Source organism: Sorghum bicolor, chromosome 2 (genome assembly GCF_000003195.3).
Source record: "Sorghum bicolor cultivar BTx623 chromosome 2, Sorghum_bicolor_NCBIv3, whole genome shotgun sequence".
Lineage (NCBI taxonomy): Eukaryota > Viridiplantae > Streptophyta > Magnoliopsida > Poales > Poaceae > Sorghum > Sorghum bicolor.
Window position 1 is genome coordinate 8,722,790 of NC_012871.2, and position 25,659 is coordinate 8,748,448.

The 25,659-nt window shown below is 43.0% G+C and overlaps 1 long non-coding RNA gene across 2 annotated transcripts; it reads right to left on the reverse strand.

The window, feature by feature from the left end:
- LOC110432975 lies at positions 2,494 to 7,335 on the reverse strand. Of its 2 annotated transcripts, none has more exons than XR_002450317.1 (8): positions 6,970 to 7,335; positions 6,806 to 6,852; positions 5,968 to 6,022; positions 5,512 to 5,577; positions 5,197 to 5,287; positions 3,626 to 3,745; positions 2,926 to 2,998; positions 2,494 to 2,757 (listed from the first exon to the last, which is right to left on the reverse strand). It is a non-coding gene; the product is annotated as an uncharacterized LOC110432975 (long non-coding RNA). The 2 variants fall into 2 exon arrangements; XR_002450318.1 differs by having other exon boundaries at positions 2,915 to 2,998.

A 25,659-nucleotide genomic window follows, 5' to 3' on the forward strand; every position in this document is an offset into this window, starting at 1 on the left:
AGTTGTGATAACATTATCCTCCGTATATCTTCGATAGTAGGCATGTAGTTGACACTGTAAGCTCAAGTTATGATGGCTTTGTTGCGGCCTATGTCTTATGATGCAATGAATTTAGACTTTGACCTTCAAATTTGCATATTATTAATTTGTCTATAACTTTTTTATCGCAAGTTAAACTCAACCAAATATGCTTATTGTGCATTTATTTAAAACTCCCATTTCGTATGTTACTAAAATAATGATTTTAGGTCATATGTCCGCATTTTCATTACTATAATGGTATTTATTAATGGTCGTTTAAGTAAGGGTGGAGCTATGTTGTTCTATTAGGGTTAGCTAACCTTTGTTATTTTTTTTACTATATTTACTATAGTCTCCTCTTTTAAAATTATAAAAATCTCTTTCTAATAGATAAATAGCATTGCAAGATCCATTGGCATAAAGTTCTAGCTCCACCCCTGCATTTAAGTTGACCACAATGCTCAAGGTCGATGGTACAATTTGAGGTATGATCTAGGAAGGGCTAAGGGTGCTAAGCTCTAGAACATACCATTTAAACCTGATAAACATTGTTTACCATATTTGTTATGCACTGTGGAGGTCATAGCCAAATTTGTTATGCACTATTCTCTAGTATTTAGTATACTGATTTTTTCTTATCGAATTAAGTAAAGAACTATATGTGTAGCAATATCATTTTATACAAAATAGTACATCAATACTAACGATATAGATAGGCCATAGCATTTGACTTAAAATGTACAAAGTTGTTAGGGGCATCGATATATGAGTCACTCATAAAGGTACATTTTCATTATTGCTAAAGTATGAAATATCAATTTATTGCTCATCCATGCATGGATATTTGAGTTGTATGATGGCACAACATGGATATTTGATGCTAAAGATTTTTTAGCAATAGGACTTACACCATCTGCACTAGTCTGTTGCTATAACTTTATAGTGATAGATCATCTATCGTTGTATCCGCTTTTAGCGTCAGATCAACCATCGTCAATCTTGATGTTGTGGTGTAGTGTTTGAAATATATATACATAATCCATGATATTTAAACATTTTCACAATAATATATTTTGGTATTTAAATGTAGATCATAGGGATATTTTTAATTTATTTTAGTATTGGGAAGTGGTAATTTAGGTGCAAATTTTAGAGGTTACTTACACTATCTTTCAAACTAGCAACATTGGTAATTTAAAGATAAAATTAAGCGATGGCTTTCATTCAAATTATGTCTCATAAGAGCATAAGTGGATAAATTTAGGTGCAAATTTAGATATTCACTTTATATTACATTTCGTAATAGCATGTATGGGTATGTAATTTAAATGAGAATAGTGTTACTTTATGTAGTAATAGGGGTTGGTAATTTATGAGAAAACATAATAGATCCTACAATTATCGCTATCAGTTGTGATTATTAGAGTCTACTAAATTGATAGTTAGATTTTTTTTCTATTTTTATAGAATTTTTAGGATTTATTTTTTCTTCTAGTGCGTCTTATATATAAAGATTAACATTGGGCCTGCAATAAATATTACTAATATACACTAAAGAGAAACATTAGAGATATATAACCCAACTAGAAATAATCCAATAGCTCCTCCGACGAACTTATATGAGCAAATAGGGACATTTACATAATAACCGACAATCTACCGACCTATTACATGCTGATTGATCCAAACACCACTTAAATTTTTATTAGAATACTTTTTAGTAGCCACAACTTATTAGTTCTAGCTGATCCATATAGTGAAACATGTTCAAACTCACCTGCAATATCTTCAACTTGTCCATATTCCTCATGTCGGTTAAGTAACTCCCAAAATGCATACCAATGCAACTAAGCTTGCTAGTTATGCCACCCAAGGCCGAATAGCCTAGTGCTGACCCGCCTACTAACTCTCGAATGTCGTCCTTAACCGCAAATTCGAAATCACACTTTTTAGATATTATTTCTTCTATATATTGATGAATTTGTTATTTTTTTTAAAATGTCTATACGGTTCCAAAGAAATAAATATCTATACTAGCTACTAGCTGTCAACAAAATTGCATATTCAAATTAGGATTGCTCTGGCCGTTAATTGATTAGTCTAGTACTCCTTGTTCTAAATTAAAAGTCTTTCTGGCTTTTTTTTTACTATGCACATATATGTAGACATAATATATAACTAGATATATAGCAGATAAATTATACTACACCTAGCTAGAAAAACCAGGACAACTTATAATTTGAATATGCCTCTAGAAAAGTTAAAATAACTTATAATTTGAAACGTATAGAGTAAATATATATTTAGCTAATAGGCAAGCCGAGGATGAATCAACGACGAAGACAACCGACCAAGATACGCACACAAAAAGTACTCCAGGTAGATAGAGTAGGTACACTTGCAGGTAAACCATGCATCGACAATTATCAGGAACTAGTGGTAACGCGCGCCCCTGCGCGCGATCAGCAAAGATTTAGGTAATAGATGTGGTAATTTGATACAAATTCATAATCTGATGGTAGCATATACTGATATACAACGCTGCAAGGAAGTAGACCAATGCTGAGCCTGGGCCATGAGAAGGTAGCATGATTTTTATGCAGAGTTCTAGACATACAGTTCATAGCTATGTAGAGATTTCTAGTAACAGATAGGTACGACACAACATAGCTGTTGCATGTGTTGTTCTGAACCTAACAAAAGCCTGTGCTCCCCGAAACACGGTAATGGGGTGGGCTGCATCAAAAAGGGACAAAGTACAAAATTTTGCACAGTGTTAGAGGCTACAACTCTGTGGCATGGATGTACTAACAATAGAGCTTCTTATATGTACAGATCCTACTTGGCAGCAATTAGGTTGTTAAAGATGCAAGAATTGTGTAAGAGGGTAAACCTGGAATATACCTTCAGGTTCCTTTTGGGGTCTTTTTTGTCGCGGTTTGTCTAGCGTCCTCGGTCTTGGAGGCAACAGGTGTCGCTGCATTTAACAAAGCAGATGAAGTCAATGGAAGCAACCAGTCTTGACTGTAAGTTATCATATGTCATAGTTATTATAAGCATGCTAAGGCTAACGACCATGGATCAAATTCTAGTTATTACTTTTGAAATTGAACTATGAATTCATCTCACTCCATGACTGCAGAACATGTTAATAGTTCTCTAGGTAAGAGTATTTGCAGACACAATGTGTTGGGAAGACTACTATTATTAAGAATATGAAAAAGTGAAATCAGACCGTTAGTAAAACATAATACTCATGTATGGAACAAACATGCATTCTTAATTCAATCTCTTGTTGTAGGTGAGGTGGATCATTAGCATAGATATAACTGCATATATGAATGTAGAATTATAGATGTTATGTGAGAAGGTAAAGGCAAATTACTGGAATTAGCCTCTCTAAAACATTTAGCAAAGATACCTGACGTCCTGACTTCTATTTTCTGTGATTAAATAAGTATTATTTCACAAGATAATACAATCGACACCTAAATGTACTGCTGAACAGATTTCCAAAAGGTAACTAAAGTTCAGAATTACATGTTACACCACTAAGTAAGTAGATTGAATTCTTGTCATATATAAAAACTGGTAGATTGCATACCTTTTAAGTAGCTGAATAAAACTCAATATTTTTTTCCTATTTTTACGCTGCGAATATGCGTGAAGCTGTGAAGGCATTCAAATCGTGGGTAGTAGCATCTTGTGTGTGTCCAACTATAACCTAAAGAGAGGCAGCAGGTCTATCAAATAGAAAAGTCTAAACTTGGGCCAAACTTTGTATCAAAGAGCTTGTGCTGCAAATATATTAAAACTGTGAAGTTTCTGTGTCCATAAGATATCCTATATATGGTTGATAACAAACAAGAAATCTTGTGAATGCTAGATATGTAAACTTAGCTGCCTAATGTAAAAATAAATGTATACAAAAGAGTAGAAGCAATGCATAATATGAGGTCTTGAACCGAGTCATTGCAAATAAACCAATGTAAAAGTTTTGTGTTTGCATCCAACTTGTATGACTTATACCCTTTGATTCTCACAAAACCCCTATGATTCTGACCTTGTTTTCTAGATGAATCTGACAAAACCCCTATTGAGTCTGACCAATCTCTTTCAGCTTCTCAAATGAACACTGATGAAGGTGCAAATGCCAACCAACATATGGAAGTTTAAATCGACAAAGGAATCTAATGAAAGTGGTATGAATTGAAGAACACAAACAAAATAATTCCTACTTAAAGTATGTAAAAAGGAGTGAGAAGGACGTGTTAATGGCTAGGTATTTTAATGTTTTGAAAGGAATAAATAAGGGATGCATAAAAAGGAAGTTGTCCTCAAAGAAGGAAAGCTGCCAAGAGCTAAAACAACCATATACATATTGGTAACAAACTGCGCTCTGCAATGAACTGAAAAAGGTATTCACAGAAGAATTGGAAAGAATTGTTTATTTGTGATTTCTAACAATATCCTTGTTTCCAAAGCAGCCAATGAATTCCACACATCAATCGAATCTATTCTGTAGAAAGCAAATTTATTTAGTTCATCCTAGGTTGCTACCAGGCCAAGATAGCACGACATACCATGATAGAAGGTAAAAAAGGGTAATGTTGGATGCTATGACTGATCTGGACATAAGAAATCACTTTAAATTCATTGGACGAACACCACCATGGATATCTTAGACCTTTAGCCATTACCATAGAATAAAGAATGATACATATGAGTCATACAAACTTTAAGACGCCATTTATGAATGTTGTTGGACCTAGAATATTTTATATTTACATCTGCACCAACTAACATATATAAAGCCATGAGAGGTACACATAATAAGGGTCTTGAAAACTAATTGGCGGCACATAAAATTTGTTAAACCTATTTTTTTTTGCCATAGTTATCCGTTACCACGCAGTTCTAAAGTAGTAACACTATACAGGTCGCAACACCATCAATAAGTCAGAAAAAGACTGGTTATGTGAAATATAGAGGAAGTCGCCTTGAGGCAACAGTAGTCGTATTATCATTCTTTGCCCATTATTGTTGACCAAGAATCAAGTCAAATTCATAATCTATAAATAGATGATGGCTACATACAAACCTCTTATTTCTCAGACTACATTCACATGGCAGTTTATACTTTCAAATAAAATCATTTTGAGGGATAAATACTACCTCCATGGAGACATACTGTATTTGATCATATAGTGAGTTGCATGACCTGTCCCTATGAATTAAAACTTCAAGGTCGGCACCTCAGGCAAATCTGAAACTCATAGAACAATTTCACTCCTAAAACTTATGTAGAAAATAGAACATAAATATTGTACAGGATAGACACATACATCGGAACATAAATATTAGTAAACTGCAAGAAATCAGAGGCGAGAGGTTGCATTTCGTGTGGTATGAAACATAGGAGACCAAATGTTCCACACGGGAGCATCATGGCCATTGTAAAGGAAGAAAGTAGCAGGGAGAAACACAAACCTGTATCCAAGAAAGCATTATGGCAATAGCAACATCCGTAATTGTTTTGAAATTACACATTGGAACCTGAAATAGTAGGGGAAAACATAAGCAAAGAAGATACATAACATATAGAGAATTTTTAGCATAAATCTAGCAAGATGTGATGTCTTTTATGTATATAGTTGCACAGTTTTTTCAGAGAGAGAATTTTTAGGATAAATCTAGCAAGATGTGTTGTCTTTTATGTATATAGTCGCACAGATTTTTCAGAGGATGAAAGACAGCAGTGGTATGTCATAGCGTGAAGGTGGTCACTCCTTTTAGAAAGAACATAAATTTTTCGCGGAAACAAACAACATTTTATGGTAGGGGTTCGTACATAGCACACTATGTTGAGATTCAAGCCTATACAAAGAACTATGCAGTGGTACGAAAACATTGAGTTTGGTATAGACCTAATCAAAAGATACTCACCACAGAATGAGATGTAATCTTTTAGAGCTGTGAAGTCACTTCTGTAAGGTCATACCTAACATTTAACAAGGCAGAGGTAAAAAACATGTATATTAAGCTGGCGTGCAAAAAGCAGATAACACCTTTAATAGCCTGTTGAGTAGCTTCCTTTACCAATATTTTTTGTAATGAGGTTGCAGATATAGAAACTCAGTGACAATTTAAAAGCTCTCAAGCTGTACAGACTTTTAGAAACCAATAGGTTCTGAAATCATTAAAAAAATGCGACATGTTGTGCCAGCTTCTAGAATTTATGGTGATTTCCATGTGATTTTGAGAAAGCAAATGGAGGAGTATTTCCTTTGCGTGCTGCGCCGAGTACTCCTCCATATCTCTTTTACAATCCAGGATGAAAGTTTCGAAAAGCCAGCAACCATATGCATGAGAACAAATGCCGCTATTTTATAAGCATGCCCATCGGAACATACATTGAAGGAAAAAAAACTGTGTAGCCCACTGCCATGGTAACTGCAGTGCAACCAAGGTAACACTATGAAGGTGGAAAGTGCATGGGATAGAATGATAACTTAAAGAAACTTGCATCTCCATGATTAATTAAAGACAAAATTATTTCATCCCTGGATGTCAAGATGAGTTTTACCAAGTGCTCTAAGTAACTGAAGTGGCAAAGGACATAAAGGGGATTTAGAGCCACCTATTCGTAGATCCACAAATATACTGAATAATATGGAGATGAGGATAAAGAGCAGTTCTACGAATCGCTACCCATTCATGGATCTACCAATTTGTTGAATAATATGGAGATGAGGATGGGGATTAGTGGGGAAATAATGCATACCATTAAAACGAAGAGCAGTTGTACAAATCAAAGTTACACAGTTGTTCCTGCATGCAAGGAAACGAATGGATATGTGCAGCAGTGAGTAATAGATTGATCAGAAGAGGGATACAAAGGAGATAGCAACATGAGCAACAGATAGGAGAGGGGTGGTCTTGCTTCACCTGGGAGACGGCAAGAAGCGAATGGAGCAGAAGATGCACCCCTGTGCATGCGTAGAGCAGACGAACCGGTTGCGGCGCGCAGGAAGAGGCAGCTAGGGTTTCGTTGAGGCCACACGGATCAGCGTGAGGATGCAGCGCCGAGAGGAAGCAGCGCTAGCGGCCATCATGTGGGTGCGGTTGCGCTGCTCTGTGGCCGGGAGCTGCCGCCATGGGGGCGCAGGCACCATGGCCACCGCCTGCCATGCCGTCGCTGCCGCACGCGTTAGGGAGAGAGTGAGAGGCGCTGCCCTGGCTGTGGCAACGGCCAGGATCCAGAGAGGGAGAGAGACGGTGGTGCAGGCAAGATTGGCACAGGGACGGAGGGCCGGCGTGTGGAGAGGGAGCGGCATTTTTTTCTCCGATGGTTTGGTTTCGGGAGAAGGCATGAAGACTCTAGAGAATGACGGAGATGCTGAAAGAAGAGGCGTCAGATGGAGATCAAATGGTACAGATTAATGTTGCTAACGTGGAGTACCTGAGAGCTCAGGGACGCGTTCCCAATTAAAGAGGTGAAATTGAGCCTGCAAGTGCATGCATTCGACTGAGCATGGCGACTGGCGCGAATTACACGTACGCCACGACCCTGATATCGTAACTAGCACGTACGCTACATGTGCAAAAGATTTCAAGTCGGTCGACGCCGAAGAAGCTGACAACTCACACAACTCCAAACAATGAAGAAAATACTAACGTCTGGCAGAAAAAATACGACTTAATACGGATGGCTCATGTGTCAAAGTTACGTAGTACGTTTGCTACGTAGTTGGTACGCATACTAGACGTCGCACGTACGTGTGTGTGTCAACACAACAGCAAGGCAATATGTCATGCGTCGCGTCGACCTCTGCGTACGTGTTTTACGGTACAGCGATGCATGGTTGTGGTGGCCTTTAATTTATGCCACCATCACGTTTGTTCCCCGGCCGGCCCCTGCGCGCGCTGACAGGCAGAGGATCGGACGTGGACGCGCTAGCTAACAAACCCTAGCCTTGCCTCGCATTGTTCGGTTGCTAGCTCATCCATTACGTATCTTGATTAATTAGTACTCCCTCCGTCCTAAATTATAAGTCATTCTAAAAATTTTGAAGAGTTAAAGTTTTCTAAGTTTGACCAAATTTATATAGCAAAATAATAACATTTTTGGTACCAACCAAGTATCATTATATTATTTGTTACTTATATTTTCATAGTGTACCTATTTTATGACATAAATCTTTATATTTTTCTTTATATTTTTAGTCAAATTCAAAAATGCTTTGACTCTTTAAGATTTTTGGAATGACTTATAATTTGGAAACGAGGGAGTATGTTATTATTTAGTGCAACGATCGACGTAGGACAAGACGACGGCGCGTAGTTGCCTCACGACGTACGATCATCTCTCTAATCGCCACTTTGCTGCTGGTCCAACAATCCAATTATTGGTTTTGGATGGAGGCCATTTTCAGATTCGAAATAATAATAATAATAATACTAGCTATTTGCATATATATAGAATCCGCCCGGTTGTACAAAGTACAAACCTTACGTTTTAATTAGCACCTTTATTTGATTGATTCTCAAGGGCAATTATATATTTATTAGACGTGCTAAAAGACGAGACGACGGCACGGTTTAGTTTATATATCACCCGTCGTACAAACCATAATAGCGTTATACCATCTTATTTCTATACTATTTCGTGTTGTTGGTTTTTATGTCCAATGGTTTAGAGATATTTTTACATGACTTTTTTTTACAAATTAAAGGGTTTTGTTTTTTTTGCTAAAATGTTTGACCTCCGATAAATTTTTCCGATATCGGTCACCACCACTAACACAAAACAAAAAATCCTTGGCGGCCCAGAATTTCCTTGAGTGCTGAAATCTAGTCACTAAGGAATAATCATTTTTCTAGTGGTTGTAGCAAAACCGCAAGGTGATTTGTATCCCTTGGCTATTCCGTTCGCCCTTCAAAGAAATGAGCATTTTTTTCTTGAGTGTTATTGCTAAGCGTCAGGGAAAATGGCTATTTCCTTGAGTGCTATATTGTAAACCGCCAAAGAAAATCATCATTTTGAAACAAATATATTTTAAATTTTTAAGTGACTTTAGATGAAGAAAATGACATAAGTAGTACTCGAATGTGATCTAAAACTTTCTAGTTCAATATTTTTCATTTGGATTCCTTTAGTCTCTCAATTATGCATTACAATATTCACTATGGTGAATATAAAAGGTATGTATAAGTCATTTAGTTATAATAAGTAACTTTGAGGTACAGTGATAAATAAGCAACACATGAGGCTTTTGATTCTGAGTTTGATCCCTGGCGGCCATGGGATTTCTTCCGAGGTTAAAAATGTTTTTCTGCTTGGCGTGATTGTAACTCATTTCCTTGGTGTCTTGAGGCTCACTAATTTTATACTTACCGACTCTCACTAATTTTCTTGACGTCATCATCCAATTTACCTTAGTAGTCAAACTACCAAGAAATTCATTCTTAGGGGTGTGGATCGACAAGGAAAATTGAATTTCCTTTGTTCTCTATACTTGGTGGTCTTTGCTTGACGTACGGTCATCCCTCAAAGAAGCATTTTAGAGCATCTCCAAGAGATTAGCTAAATCATTTTCTAAAGGTAAATTTAGCTATTGTTGAAGGAAAAACATTTCCAACAGACTCTGTAAATGACTCTTCAAATTTAGTAGCTCTCCATCCCACCTTATTCGCTCTCTAATTTTGGATAGCCTACCTCACTAGCCATCTTTTACAGAGTCTGTTGGAGTACTCTAATATTATTTTGTCAAATCTATTTTAGAGAGTAGCTAAATCAGTAAATTTGGCTAATATTTTTGGCTAATCTCTTGGCGTTTTTCATATTTTACTTGGCGGTTGACCTCAAGGAATTCTGATGTAGTGCACCGATATTTCTGAAATATCGATACCCTAAATCCTATGTACTATTCTGTAGCAAGAATCTCAACGGGACACACACAAGCAGCAAAGGCGAAACATAATCAGCCAAGGGTCAAAAAGCACAATGCAACAAAAAAAAAATCTTCTTGAGAACTCTGACAAAATTTTTGAGCTCTGAACATGTAGATGCTCTGTTCCAAATTATAAGTCATTTTAATTTTTTTTCGTACATCGATTTTGCTATGAATCTAGATTTAGATTATATCTAAATGCACTATGGATGTACCAAAAAAATTAAAGTGACTTATAACTTGAAACTGCGAGGGAGTATGTTAAGCTGCTATACGTGGGAAACCTTTGGATGACGTTCCAACAGAAGATAAAAAGTTTGCATTGAGAGGAATCGGATCGGAGGTAATGGCGGAAGGATCGATGATATAGATCCTCGTCGGCAAAGCTGATGACGCTTGGATCCTCTGAAATAAAGCGTTCGTTCAGTGAGTGAGTGCAATAGTGGATGATGCATCACCTGGTCGATCTGACGATGAGTGTAGGAGATGGATGGTGGATGATGGTGACTTCTTTTGGAGAGCTGACTGGGATGATTATACACGAAGCAATCTAACACGATTGTTTGGTTTGCTTGTCGTGCTCCTGGTTGATCTGGTACGCACAGTGCTGTAGCACACGTACTAATAGTCTCGTGTCTTTCTCATAAACACTTAAACTTAACAAGGATATGAGACCTTGTCTATCCAATCCAACCCTTTCTTTAATTTTTGTTCTTCTGTGGTAACTGATATACTCCTAATTACAGTAATAGACTGCATTACTTGAAGCATTGCCAGCTATTAGCAACGACAACGAACTGCAGCAATCAACTTTTACTCCGTCCAAGATAAGCGCATGCAGCAACCAACCTGGACGCAAGTGGTGAAGTTAGTTGATCTAATCCACGACAATTTCGTGCCAGGGTCTGTTGACTAATAATCACAAGACCTGGTCAATCAAATCCATACATGTTCTACACTGTATATCTAGCTTGGCAACATCTCGTAGATGAAGCTCATTAGTGTCCAATGCTAGCTAGCTAGCTAGCTGCAAGCACGTAGAGACAAATCACGCTGATCGCTATAGCTAAACGTGTATACAACATGCCTGTGTGTCGTCATTATATTATTTGGTTGATCTGGACAAAATTAATCAATGACGACCTCATTGTCTGAAAACGCCTGACGAAATGACACTGCACTCTTGCAATACATTATATATAGGCCCGGGCTTCCAAGAAGCTACGTAGCATCGCCGGCCTTTTATTATGAAATCGGAACGGCGAGACTCGTAAAAGGCACCCCCATGCATAGTTTGGACCATGCAATGCATGCATATATTGCGATTCTTGTTAGCTTTTTGCACACTCAAAGCTCAAAGCTCAAAGCTCTGGATATAGCTATAGCTAGGTTTGGTGAGACCCTGACCCGTCAATGGCATGCATGCTTATGAAGCTGGTCAATTGAAACCGTAAACTGCGTTCGCTCGAAGCTTATCCCTAACTTCTATTACGTGTAACTTGCGTTTCCACGGTTCGTAGGGAGTGCTATCGCCACTAGCTTTCGGTAATATCCATCCAATTACATGGGCGTGGCCAATCTTCAAAGAGTGCTAGTGGAAAATATATAAACACTACTGGAAACTGGGACGTCGCCGAGTGCCTCATATTTTGCCGAGTGCAGTTTATCGGGGCACTCGGCAAAATTTATGTTTGCCGAGCGCCGCACTCGGCAAAGTTTAGCACTTGGTAAAGAATATTTTGCCCAGCGCCAAGCGCTCAGCAAACTTCAACACTCGGTAAAACTAGTCTTCCATGTTGCGTTTCCACGGTTCTGGTAGGGAGTGCTATCGCCACTAGCTTTCGGTAATATCCATCCAATTACATGGGCGTGGCCAATCTTCAATGAGTGCTAGTGGAAAATATATAAACTACAACCCTGGCATGATTTAATTAGGGCGCGTTTGGATACATAGGTGTGTAACACCAGTAGGAATACATAAGACATAAATACGGGTTTAATATAATATAGATTAATGTCTTGTTTGGATACATATATGTATCTTCCTCATTGTAACACCCTAAAATTTACTCCTTTTGAAATGTAGATAAAATTATTTAATTTGGTGTTTTTGTGCTCATGAAAATATAGGAAAAATAATATTTTTCATTAAATTAAAATTTATCATAAGGCTTAGCAATATTATTATGCATACATGCTGGTGCATATGTTTTGATGTGATGCTTGTTGCTCTTTTATGTGTTGATAGTAAGAAAAATATTTAAAATACGTTTAGTAGATCGATCTTCCTTATTCGGCACGTATTTATGTTTTATCTACAGCCAAATTCCTTATTTCTAAGTTCAAATTTTTATTAGGACCTTCTTAAAATATTTTCTTTGTCACTCAAAGCACTTCTTTTAGTTCCTCGTCCATCAAGCACTCTCTACAATCTTTTCGGGAATTTTTCCATCTTCTGTTCTTACTTTTCTTTGAGCATGATCTAATTTTTAGATGCTCTAAATAATCTTATCATGAGCTCCAAAAACTTTATTGGGGTTTCCCGTGTCCTATAATATCTCTGAGAATTTTTCCCGAATTTTCATAGCTTTCGGAGTATTTTTCGTGGCTTAACTACTAATTCTAAACTTTTCTAGAATTATTTTATCAATGAAAATAATTAATTCCGAAAAATAATAAATCTCTTATTATTTTTTCAACGTCAAAGCCCATAAGAAATCCCAAAAACCATGTAGTTATTTATTAATGGGCTTTAATAATTAATTAGGCCTATTAGTAAAGATGAAGGTTGTGAATCAATTAGTAACATATCGCTAGTTGACGTGGAGGTGGAGAGTTTTTCTCCCTATATATATGTACCAACTCCTTAGGCAAAGCACATCAAAAACTATCATATAGAAAGCCTCTAATTTGAGAATTCCTATGGTAGTAAAATAAAATTTATATTTTCTTCTCTACAACGTGATCGTCATCGTCTCGCCTATACAGGACATCTACGAACGGTCGGCTGCTCCGGCGTTGCTGTAGCTCCAAGAAAGCGTCACTGCCGGTGAACCTACTCCCTGTCCACCAACGTAAGCCCCAATCACTTTATCTTTCAGTTTGGAAAATACAAACAGCTCGGTTTTAGATTAAAAATACGTTTTCACTATTTACAGAATTGCCATTGACTTTCTTTTGGCCATAAAATATTCATTTTAACTCCGATTTGACCCATTCAAATTGTGTTAGGTTCGTTTTAATGAGCTCTACATCTTAGTAACATTGTTTTCTCAGTTTGAAACTTTTTATTTTTGTGACCCTAATTAATTAATTACTTTTCTATATAAAATCTTAGAGAATTCATAACTTTTCCATTTTAGCTCCGATTTTTGTGATCTTTACGTTCGTGGAATTGTAGCGATGTGTAGAATCTTTTTATAAACTTTTCCTACTGTTTTTATATGATTGGTGTACTGTTCTAATTGTAGCCTTGTTTGCTTCGTGTATGTTTTCTCCGTTTGTTTGTGTTATCGATGATCGAGTTTAGCCGGTGAGCAATTCGTGGTGATCAAGAGTGCTTCAGTGATCAAGATCAGAATCTTGGACAACTAGCAAGATCAACAAGAGCATTTGGATTAAGACAAGTATAGCATTTAGATTCTATTTCTGTGACCATGATCCTGTGGCTAGATTAATGATAAGTAATAAACGATAAAAATGACTTTTTAGCAACTTGATGATTTATCTGTAAGTGATAACCGGGACAACAGTGCAACCATGAGGGCTATAATGGCTCTGGCTTTAGTTAAGTATGAGTAACTTTTCTAGCTCGTTAGCGGTTACCCGTTGTGGCGCAATTGAGGAATAGCAGACCCTGGATTCCTGCGGGTGAATCACACGGACTGACTAATGAGACCCAGCGGCCCTAACTTGTTAGACGAACCTTTGAAAGACTTCATAGTGATCCCTGCCGACCTCCCTTGGAAAGGGGTTAAGAGATTAGCTACCTCGGGCGAAAGGGTAAATCATGACTCATGAGTAAAGATGTGCAACCTCTGCAGAGGGTTAAAAACTAGTATACTAGCCGAGCTCACGGTCAGAAGCGGCCTTGGGGACATCTACATTAAGGGTGATGATTCTTGTATGTTAAATATGCTCATTATTTATTATTTAATGCTCTACATTATTTATGTCACATTGATGATGAGATTGTGGGATATATACAATCTAGTTGCTATACTTGTTGAGTTCGACATGGACTCAGTCTTGCTATTTCCCCCACACTTCAGGAGATGTTTTAGGCTTGTGATCAACCAGTCAGTTGGATCCTGTAGAGAGAAGTTAATACCCGAAGTTCGGAGTTGTCCATCCGCTGTTTGCTATCAAAGGTTATATCTTTTATATTAAGTACGTTATATATTTATGCATTGTATTTTGATATTACCCTTTATTTGTAGCTATATGTGGGATTTGACTTCTAGAACTCACATACGGTGCGTATCTGATTTTGTCCTTAAAATCGGGTATTACACTCATGACCTCATACCACATGTGTTGAGTGGAGTGGGGTGAAACTTAGTTTAATTTTCATTTCAATCCACTTCAACATATGTGGATTGAGCTAAATATATGGACATCCAAATAAACCATAAGTGAATTTTAATGAAGGTTGATTAGAAACTTTAAAGACAGATCAAAACTTCATTTTTTTGATCCATTGCTTAGATAGATCATCGGTAGAACTTGTCAACTGCATTCCGTCCAAAGGCTTTGCAAACAAACTTTGCATTGCCCTATTTGCAAAAAAGAGTAGAAAATACCCCTCCAATGGTTTTGCAAATAAATTTTGCAATTTGGTTAACTTTGCAAATAGAGGTTGAGGCTTTGCATATATGCAAAGCTTCCCACCACTTTGCATCTACAATTTCAGCCTTCCACGTCAGACTCCGTCCCCCCGCCCTCCCACCCCGCGCGATTTCTCTACGCCCGTCCGCACTCCCTACCGCGCGCGCCCGCCCTCCAGCTGCCGCGTGTGCCCGCCGTCCCTCCAGCTGTCTGAGCGCCCACGTCTGGACGACGTACGCGGCCACGGCGCGGCAACGGAGGTGGACCTTCCCTCGCGGGGACCTTCCCTCGGAGGAGGACGGAGGTGGACGGAGCCGAACTGACGCGAATGACGATGGCGACGAACGACGAACGCGGCCTGGGCTGGGCGGCAACTGGCGGCGACCTGGCCTGGGCGGCGACTGGAACGCACGACGTACGTCAAAATGGCATGAAGGAAAAAAAACGCGCGGGCGTGATCAATGAAAAAAAAATTCGAAGGTGGGGTCCACACTTTGGGTTTGCCAAGTCTAAATGCAAAGTCCCTTGGAGTTGGACTATTTTTAGTCTTTGCAAATGAGTTTGAGACTTTGCAAACAACACTAAATGCAAAATTCATTTGCAAAGTCCCTTGTAGACGTGTTGTTTGGAGTTTAAATCAGAAAGTTTCGCCTACCGGAAGATTAATAAAGGAGGGAAATAGTGATTACTGTAGAGAGCTTACAACAGTCGCCGTAGGTTCCCGTGACCGAGCGTTCCTCTGTTCCATGAACGTGTCCTGCTCTGCTTTTTTCTCTTTCCCTCGCTCTTTATTGTTTGATTAGTATGATCTTTTATGCTTTTGTATTTTTTGTTGTTTTATTTTTGTTGAAGTGTTGTATGGTAATTCTCCAGAACATTCTTGCTGTTATCTACTAGGGTGTTACAGTTGGTAACTCAATTTCGTGTGGCAAAATCTTGGCTCACTTTAAAATTTGACATATTTGCGCTTGTAGGATAGGAGTTGGGCCTTTTTAGGCACTCCCAATGCTTTCTATACCTATTAATTTCTATAGACACTATGTATAGAAACTATGCTTCCAATAAATAGTTTCTATACAATAATTTGTTATCTAATCATATTCATTCTCTCTCCATTCTTAACCAATCATATCACTTTATGTCTTGGATTTCGCGTAGACATGGTTTCTAAGTTAGATCCAGTTTCTATGATTTTTGCTCTCTATCTTCAATAACTACCTTGCCACATCAGCAAAATGCTTAGGTGACACCATAATTAATGTGTATAGAAACTATGGTGGTTTCTGCATTGAGAGTGCCCTTATTCTCATTGCAATGTCTTGCCATGCTTTATGTTATGGTCATTGATGCTACATTGATGTGCCGATCTTTGTTGTGTCGGCTGTAGATGTCTCAAGGCCCTGGCCATGGCAGAAATGCAAGCAACGATATGAGCAGAGTTATAAATACAATATATAGGGCTAAAAATTAGTCCTGCATTTTGGATGTCAATTAGAAGAACTAAACATAGACTAATCATAGGCTAATAAGAGCTGTTGGGGCTAACTGGTAGTTACAACCCGTTAGCTACTCTTAGCTAGTGATTATCTCATGTTAGCTCATTATCACAAGATGAGATAATTTTTAGCCGTTGAACCAAACGTCTCTTTAGTTGGAAATTTTGTGAACGAGGAATGATCAACCACATCATTTTACATTTTACATGATTGTCAACAAACAGTACACCATACCAGGGTGGAGAGAAGGGGGGTAGGCAGGCCTGGCCCCCTAAAGTTGTATAGCATTATTATTACTACTTACTAGTTCTATTAATTTTAAAGATTATATAGGTAAAAAGTATCCTCGACTCAGATGTTGATGAGTGTTGTACACAAAAGTATTACTAGGTTGACTTAAGATCAGCATTTAATATAAAATTTCCTTTGGTTCCCTATATAGGGGTGTTTTACCGAGGATAACTTAATTAGAAGATCACAAGATAACAAATAACTTTTTATTGTTCGTAGGACAAAACAATTTCTTTCATTTAGTTAACATCCTCCAGATGACACGTACTGTACATACATTTGGTTCTTGCCTATATGGAATACATAAAAATTTTAAAACACCAAATCTTGCTGGGAGTTACGTTCAGCATTAGGCTATATGGCTCAACCGAAATGACATTGTGTTTGACAAATAAAAGGTAAAGAGCAATGTTGACAGTGAAAATGACATGACTCAACGTGGCTTGGAATAAAAGGAAATGAGCATTGCATAAGCATATTTTATAGAAATAACATGGTTCCACATGTACATGGACTATTTGAGTATGCAGGTGAAATACAAGAAAAGGTGGGACCACGGGTGTAAACCCTAGGGTTGCCCGACAATACGGGTCGCTCGAACCCCCTTGACCCTCAATCTAGGTGACAAGCAAGTAACACACTTGGAGACAATTTCAACCATCAAATGCAAGTTGTATCTTCTCTAGATGGTAGATGCACCATGTACAAGGATTGATGGACACACAACCTATAAGAAATCAATGCGACAACACTCCAACACTCCAACACAACCCACACCTCACCATGATAGTGGGACCAACATCCATAAGTAAATAGGAGGGCCCACTTGCTAGTATGGGGTCGCTCGACCACAGTATGATCGCCCGACGTCCCTAGATACTCCACCATATTTCTCCACTCCATGCAAATAAACACAACTTTGGCAGATCTTGACCTTTGATTTGATGGCGTTTGATCCAATTGATGGTGTTTGGAGCACTTGGATCCATGGGCCCACCAAATGGAATATTCCCTAGGATCAAAGAAGCATCTCCACTCCACCAAGGCACCTCCTAGCACTATAAATATTCTCTCACTACTTCTCGTTCACACACACACCACAAGGAGCAAGCCTCTCCATTCTCTTAATATGTAGTAGTAGTGTTATTATAGTTAACAAAATTAGAGTGATTTTGTGTTGATCACCATGCAAGTTTGTTTTATTCAAATAACATAACTATTTGAATTAAGATATATGGTATATAGCTTTGTTCGAATGGAATCAAAGTTTATGGTTAGCATATCTAGTCGAGTATAACTTAAATCACAAATATCTAGGTGCAACACACGGACATGCACGTGCATGAAAAAATAGTGTTATATCTGTTGAATGCTTGGAGGATATGTCACCATTATTCAGTCGAACTGAATTACAAAATTTGTTAGGGTGTTGTGACTTTAAGCCTATAAATATATGAAAGTTGTGGCCGTGCTCACCACAACATAACCATTTCCTCCGATCTAACTCTATAGTGGCGCAATAGCTCTACAACATGTTCTCTTGTCTTGGTTTCCTGACCAATAACAACAACATGGCTCTAATGCCACTACAACTCTTCAAATCACTCCTGATCGAATTCCACATCCATTATGTCCCTCTGCTTAGTCTCTGGTTTCCCAATCTCTTGTAGGAGATCTGGTTTAGCTCTTATATTTCTTTCCTGTCCATAATAACGCTACAACCACATTTAGGTATAATGCTATGAAGATGAGCAGAGAGACACTAGGTCGTTATCATCATCCATGGTAAACTCCTCCCCAAAAGTGGTCAACATGTGGTTCGACCTCACCATGCTGCCGTTAGCTGAGGTGGCATAGGTGGTGGACTGGACGTAATGCCTGATGACATGATGACTCATTCAACCGGGTCACTTACACATAGATGATTATAACAGGTTGGTTGCTTGATCGTTTAATCTGCCTTGATGAGTTACTACTAGGTGTACATGGATGTTGTTTTTGCATCGGTAGCTAGGTCTGATAAAAGCTATTTGTCGATGTTATTAAAAAAACAAAAATACCAAAGCATTTTCTCCTTCATTGTTTGTAACATATTAGTCGCTGATTAAGATCTATTGTCTTTTGCTTCTATATTTTGTTGTATGTTCCTATGAAGGTACCTAGTGAATTGACTATTTTTGCAAGAGTTTCAAAGGAAAATGCTTGTCCTGATTTGTGGCGTTCAAGTGTTCGTACTAATTTGTTACAATCAGACGTGCTATGATCATTCAATCAATACCACCGTGTGTAATAGTCTTATTTTTGAATCTGATAATTTGATCTAAAAAGCACCTGCTTCAAGAAATATGCTGCAGCAAAACCAAAACAAGTCATGTTCTTGAGCTTAGCACCTGATCGAACAATGGAACAAGCTCAACACATGTTGCTTACTTACAGTGAAGCATGCAACTATGCAAGGCACGTTGAACAATTGTATGTGTGAATTTCTATAGCACATAATACATGCTATTTGTCATCCTGCACCTAGATGACTAGACCTACGAGGACGATGCGTAAAGCCTCTTACACCGTGAGCTTGGAGGCTGCATTGCACCGCTAAAACTAAGCTTAGAGCATCTCTTCTCCAAAACATTCCTTTTAACTTCTTGAAGAAAATTGGAAAACATTACACTGACTTCACTACTAGCAAACACAAAATTGAGTAAGGAATCACATATGGATCCACTAGGACAACACTATCCAAACTTTATGCTTTCTTTACATGCAGTTCCAACCACATGACCTCACATTGAACGAAAGAGACCTCTTTGGTATAGCAATGATGCCAACCACTTTAATTAGCTTGTGTATGCAACTGCACCTCAAACCTTTGATCCAAATAATGTACTTGCTAAAAATTGGGTTTAACCTTCTCGACAAAGATCCTAGAAGAACACTCATACTTGCACTACAATCTAAAACTTTGAGCTAAGAACTAACTTCACTTTCTTAGCTCTACTCAGTCCATGAGAGCAAAAAGGAGACAAAAGCAAAACACTTAAGTCTCATGAAGAACTGCCAAATTGATGGCACAACAATTTCTCCAACATCGGTTGTCGGCGTCTAGACTCGTGGTCTAGACACAAACGAGTATAAGTTTACGTGACTACCCTAGCCTGGATGGTGATGCAAGTGAGACACAGAGGGTTTATACTGGTTCGGGCCTGGAGTGCCCTACGTCCAGTGAGATCGGGGGTCTGTATAGCCTTGCACCTAAGGGTGCTTGTAGTAGGGGGGTACAAGCAGGTTGCGAGAGAGGGCTAAGTCCCAGGTCTCGACTGGATGGTGGACAGAGTGCTCGTCGCTGCTCTGTGAAAGAGTATTGTGATTGTGGGAACCTCTATCCCCCTAGCTATGAGCCCTGGTTCCCCTTTTATAGCCTCAAGGGGAGACAGAGATTTACATGGGTAGGTTTCCCTCTGCCGAGTGGACGAGTTACAGTCCCAACCCTGTTGAAGCCTGTCCATCTCGTCCTTGAGGGATGGCTGCTTCTGTGGAGGGTTACCGAGTCCTGTAGGAGTCATGGGGGTCGGATCGTTGGTACTGCTGATCGTCCCGTCAATAGTGGGAAAAGACCTCAAATAGTGGTGCTGATTACCTCTCCCATTCCCTTTCTACTGTGAGGCAGTACGTCACAGTAAAAGAGGTAAGGGTACACAGTGAAAGAGGTAAGGCTGCAGTGCCCAGGGTGGTTGGAACAGTCGCCACCCTGCCCTGCTGCAGTATGGGAGTCATCGCGCTTGTCACATCGTGGGTACGGGCGCCGTGTGGTGGAAGTCTTGCTGACCTGGTGGAGCGGGGTCCGGCGCCCGAGCCCAGAAGGATCGGGCGAGACGGAACTTGCGTCCGAGGCCCTGAGGGGTCGGGCGAGACGGAACTTGCGTCCGAGGCCCTGAGGGGTCGGGCGAGACGGAACTTGCGTCCGAGGCCCTGAGGGGTCGGGCGAGTCGGAACTTGCGTCCGAGGCCCTGAGGGGTCGGGCGAGCTGGGGCTCGTGCCCTGGTGATTATGGTTAACAAGCTCTATTTTTTGCGTTTTTTATTGCTCTGATTTGGGTATCCCTTTTTATGGTACCCAACAGTAGGCCCCGAGCCTTTGAAGGGGTGAGGTCACCTCTTCAGAGGTTCTTTCCCAAGGGACTTATTGTTGACTGAGAGCTTTTTTTACTTTTCTCCGCAGGGTGCGCGCGAGCGCACCCGTCGGGTGTAGCCCCCGAGCCTTTTGGAGGAATGGCTTTATTCCTTCAAAGGCTTTTGCCCCTTGCAGCTATAGTCTGGAGTATTTTGAGGGATAGGTTGCGTGTTCTTTTCACGTAGCGCCTGTTCCCATGGTGCGAGGAAGCCCCCGAGCCCTTTCCCCGCAAGGGCCGATCAGGTTCTTCCTCGTCTTATGGTTACGTCCCTCATTCTTCCTTTTGCTCGGAGGAGGGGTGAGTCGTGCCGTACTACCCTCGATGGGCGAGTAACGACGCTTCCCGAGAGCTGCAAGCGGGTAGATCCAAGTGGATGTCCGAGTCCCATTCGATAGGGGTCGGCTAGTGGCCCTATGGGCACATCTCGAAAAATACCCGAGGGCAGTCACGGTGGATGTCGAAACCGTTCGTTGGGTTCCGAGGGCTCGGTGCCTCCCTCGATGGGATCCCACTCGCGTGACACCCGCATGGGTCTCGGATATGACTTGTAAAGATGCGCCGACTCCCAATGGGGTTCGGACCTTGGCCTCTATTGCGCTCATCTCCAGTCATCCCTCGCTCAGTCATCCTGAGGCGACTGTTCGAACCTGTTTTGCAGGTCAGTCTCGCAACCTCTGGAACGTAGGTGGACATGGCCTGGGGATTTTCTAGCCTCGAAAGGCTTTTTTTAGACTTGTCTGTAGTGTTGGGGTCGGGCGAGACAGAATCTGCGCCCGACGTGAACCGTCTTGCGATTTTTGCTCGGGGTTAGCAGGGGGTCGGGCGAGACACGACTGCGCCCGACGTAGACGGCCCTGCGACCTTGGTCAGCGGGGGGTCGAGCGCCGCGTCCCCTGGAAGGAACCGCCCTGACATAACTGTTCAGGGCGCTTCTTTTGAGGCGCGGCGCATGGGGACTCAAAACGGCCATGCCGTTTCGCCCTGGCTAGATGGGACGTTTTGCCTGTGAAATAAATGCGCGCGTGCGGCAGGCGCGGGAATCGGAGGGAGTTGGCGCTTTGAGTTTTTCACCTGGTGGGGAGTGGGCGACGGTTGCTCTCCTTCCCGCTTGGCCTTCTGCGCAGGCGGCGTGGTCGTGGCGCGCTCCTTCTATAAAAGCAGCCGCAGGGGACTTGGTTTCTTTCCTCTCGCTCCTGCGCCAAAAAGCTCTTGCCTCCTGCCTTTTCTTCTGCCGCCAACTTCTCCACTTCCGCTTCGTAGACGCCCTTCTCCTCCCACAGCCATGGCCGGCGTTGAGGCGTGGCCTCCCTGCAATGTGACCAAGTCTGCGCTGGAGGCGCGTGTGAAGGCCGGGATTCTCCGTCCTCTCAAGGATGTCGAGTTCCCGGAGTGGATCGTTCCTTCGGCGAACGACAGGGAGCCAAACCCGCCACCGGGCTATGTGGTTTGCTTCCTGTCGTTCTTAGACCGGGGGTTCGGGATTCCGGCCGGTTGTCTGATCAGGTGGAGCTGCACAACATGAATCCCAATTTGGTGATGCAGGCCGCCGTCTTCGCCGCGGTCTGTGAGGGGTTCCTGGGGGTTCCTGTCAATTGGAACCTCTGGCTTCACCTTTTCAAGGCGGAGATGTCGGCCCATTACGTGGGGAAGGAGAAGTTCCCCCTACGAGTCGGCGGCTGCCGCTGCAACTTCGTCAGCAACGGGCCGGGTTGTACATCTGGAGCTCGATGCCTTCGTCAAACCGGGGGTGGCAGAACGGGTGGATCTACCTTCGGAATGACGGCGGTCTGCTGCCGAAGTACACCGGGAAGATGGTGACGGAGGCCCCCCAGAAGTGGGCGTGGGGTGCTCCGTCCGAGGAGCAGAAGAAGCTCGCCCCGCTTCTTGCTGGGCTTCAGAAGCTGCGGGATGCCCGAGTTACTGCGGCCACGGTGGCAATAGCGTTCCACAAGAGGAGCCTGCTTCCACTGGCGTAGCGTCGGGTGCTTATGTTCGAGATGACTCGGGACGTCCCCTGGGCTGGGACGAGGATGTTAGCCGAGCCGGTGTCAGCGTCAGATATCACTGCCCGGGTCGAGAAGACCACGCACTCGGAGTTGAAGAACTCCCGGGTGGTGCCGATGCGCCCAGAAAAGGGCTACGTTTCCCTGGTAAGAAAGTGTCTTTTGTTTCAATTTCCTGTACCTGTTTTTTCTTTTGCCTGACTCCCCTTTTATCTGTTTGCTTCACAGGGGATGGGGCTCGTTAGGGATTCCCTACCCCCAGTCCCCGAGGACAAGGAGATCCGGGCCAAGAATAGGGCCCGGAACGAGGAACAGAAAAAGGCCAAGGAGGAGAAGAAGGCAAAGGTGGCGCGAAGGGCGGAAAGGCGGGAGATCTCTTCCAAGAACCGCCGTGAAGCCGAGAAGGCGGGGGTCGCCCCGCCTCCTTCTCCTAAGACATCGGTCTCGGAGATAGAGGGCGGAGGAGATAACGCCGACTGGCTCGACGAGCTGGCGGAGGAGGATGATGTGATCCCCCCTGCGGGCGGGGGGATCGAGGTCCCGGAGGGGTCAAAGGCCCGAGGGGGGTCGGAGGCCCCCGAGGGGACCCAGGCGCCGGGGGGCGGACAGGCCGTCCCCCACATCATCGTGGATGACGAGGACAGCGCCCCTCGTGAGGGTTTAGCCCCTGTGGGTCCTCAAGAGGGGAAGAAGGAGTCGGGGGCCGAATCCAAGGGGCCCCCTCAACCGGTGATGCCAGAGGGTCTGGCGGAGCCCACACCTGCGTCCGGGGCGGGGACCGGCGCCTCGGTGGAGGCGACGTAGGCTGAGACCACCGTCGTGGCCCCTGCGACGTCAGCAGGCGAGGCGGGGGTCCGACCGTCGGCCCCTGGCGCCTCGGGAGGCCCCTAAGGAGCTACGGGCTCCCAGAAGAAGTCTGCTCCCCGAGCGAGGTACGCATAGGATTTCTGATCCCTCCGCTGTTTTTTGTTTTTCTCTTTCTTCTGATTTGGTATTGCTCCTTCAGCCGTAAGCAAAAGGCGGCATCGGTGGCGCTGGCCCCCTAAAGGCCGTAAAGAGGGGGGCGCAGTCGACTCCCGGGTCGGCTAGGCCCATGTCGCCACCACCTCTGAGCCGCGAGGAGGGGGAGCGCCGTCAGGGGCAGGATACGGGGGCGCCGGGGCCCCAAGGGTAGAAGGAGACGGCCCTTGCCCCCGGGGCTACGCCTCCTCCAGAGGACGCTGACTTGAGAGGTGCGGCTCGGACCGAGCAGGTCGAGGGAGGCCGAGCTATCGTGGCGTCCAGCGCGGCGCCCGAGGCCCCTACGGCGGGAGGGGAGGGAGATGCCCGATGGGGCAAGAGCCCCGTAATCTGGCCCAACCTCGACGGTGCCGAGGGAGGGGCCAGATTCGTTCTGGACGACCCGTCGGAGGATTACCTCTGGCAAGGTCTAGACGCGTGTGGGCGTGCCAGCGTTGAGGCCATCAACCGAGTCTCTCAGCTCGTGGGCCGAGACATGTATAACTTGGCCTAGGTAAGGCTTCTCCTCGTGTTGTGAGGTATTTTTGCTCTGTTTTGCAGCACTGACTCCCTGTGTGACTTCTGGTTCTGTAGGCGCTCAAGGCCACATCCTTGGAGAAGTCAGTTTTTCTCCGCCGGGAAAGGGATGCCTGGGTGTCCTATGAGAACGAGAGGGCTACCAGGGAGGCGGCTGAGGGGGAGCTCGCGAACGAGTGCGAGATTTCTGCCGAGCTTCGGCAGAAGTGCTCGGCCCTCGCATCCGAGGCTCAGGCGGCCCAGGAAAAGGTCGCCCCCCTAGAGAAGAGGGTCGGGGACCTCGCCCAGGAATCCGAGGTGCAGAAGGCGGCGGCTGAGGGGTATAAGGGTGAGGTCGCTCGGCTTGAGGCTTTGCTCGCCGAAAAAGACCTTGCCCTGAACCAAACTCAGGCTGACCTTGCTGCGGCTCTGAGCCAGGTGGCCCGCTGGCACTAGAGCTCGGCGGAGCATGAGAAGCGAGCCGAGGGTAAGACTTGCATTTTTTACCCCAGCCCCCTTTGTTCTTTGAGCTAGTCTTCCTGACTTTTTGTTTCTTGTTCTGCTTTTCAACAGAGTTAGAAAGGAAGGTGGTCGAGGCGACTTCTACCGCTGAGGCTTTGCAGGAGTCCCTTGACGCCGAGGTTTCGGACCGTTCGGCTCTTGAAGCCGTGGTTACCTCGGCGTGTGAGGGGCTCGGGGTGCCGGCGTCGGGGTCGTCATTGCGGAGTCAGGTCGAAGCCCTTTACTCCCGGGCCGAGAAAGGATGAGGGGGGCGCTCCACGCCGGGGTGAAGAAAGCCCTGGCGGTGGTGAGCTCTCACTACGCCGGCATTGACTTGCCGGTGGTCTGTGAGGGCTACGTTCTCCCCGATGATGAGACAGAGGCCCAGGAGGAGGTGCAGAGGATTGAAGACGCCACGGCTGCCCCCGGAGATGCCTTGGCCGCCTTCTTCGACGACGAGGTGGAGCTTCCCCCCCTCGGGGTTCAAGGACCTGGGCAGACACGGCAGTAGGACCCTTAGTTTTCTTTTTTCTTGGTGTGGGTATTAATTCTAGTGGGCCTTGTATTATATATACAATGTTAATGTTGAATATGGATATTTGTATAACTGCTCTTTTTAGGCTTTTTTCCTAAAGTGCCTTATTTTCTTTTTCCTTATGCCGATCCGACCTCGGCAGCGCGAGGTCGGGTGAGCTACTTAGAGTTTTGCGCTAGCCAGAGTCCCCGAGCCTAAGTGCTTTTCCTTTTTCCATAGTAGCTTTTGGAAGTCCGAATCCGTCCCCCGAATCTAAGGTGAGTAGAAGCGGTCTTTGCTCGTGAGCGCAGATCTTTCCTCGGGCTCATGCCTTAAGATTTAGGGGATGAATTTTCGGTTTCTTAAG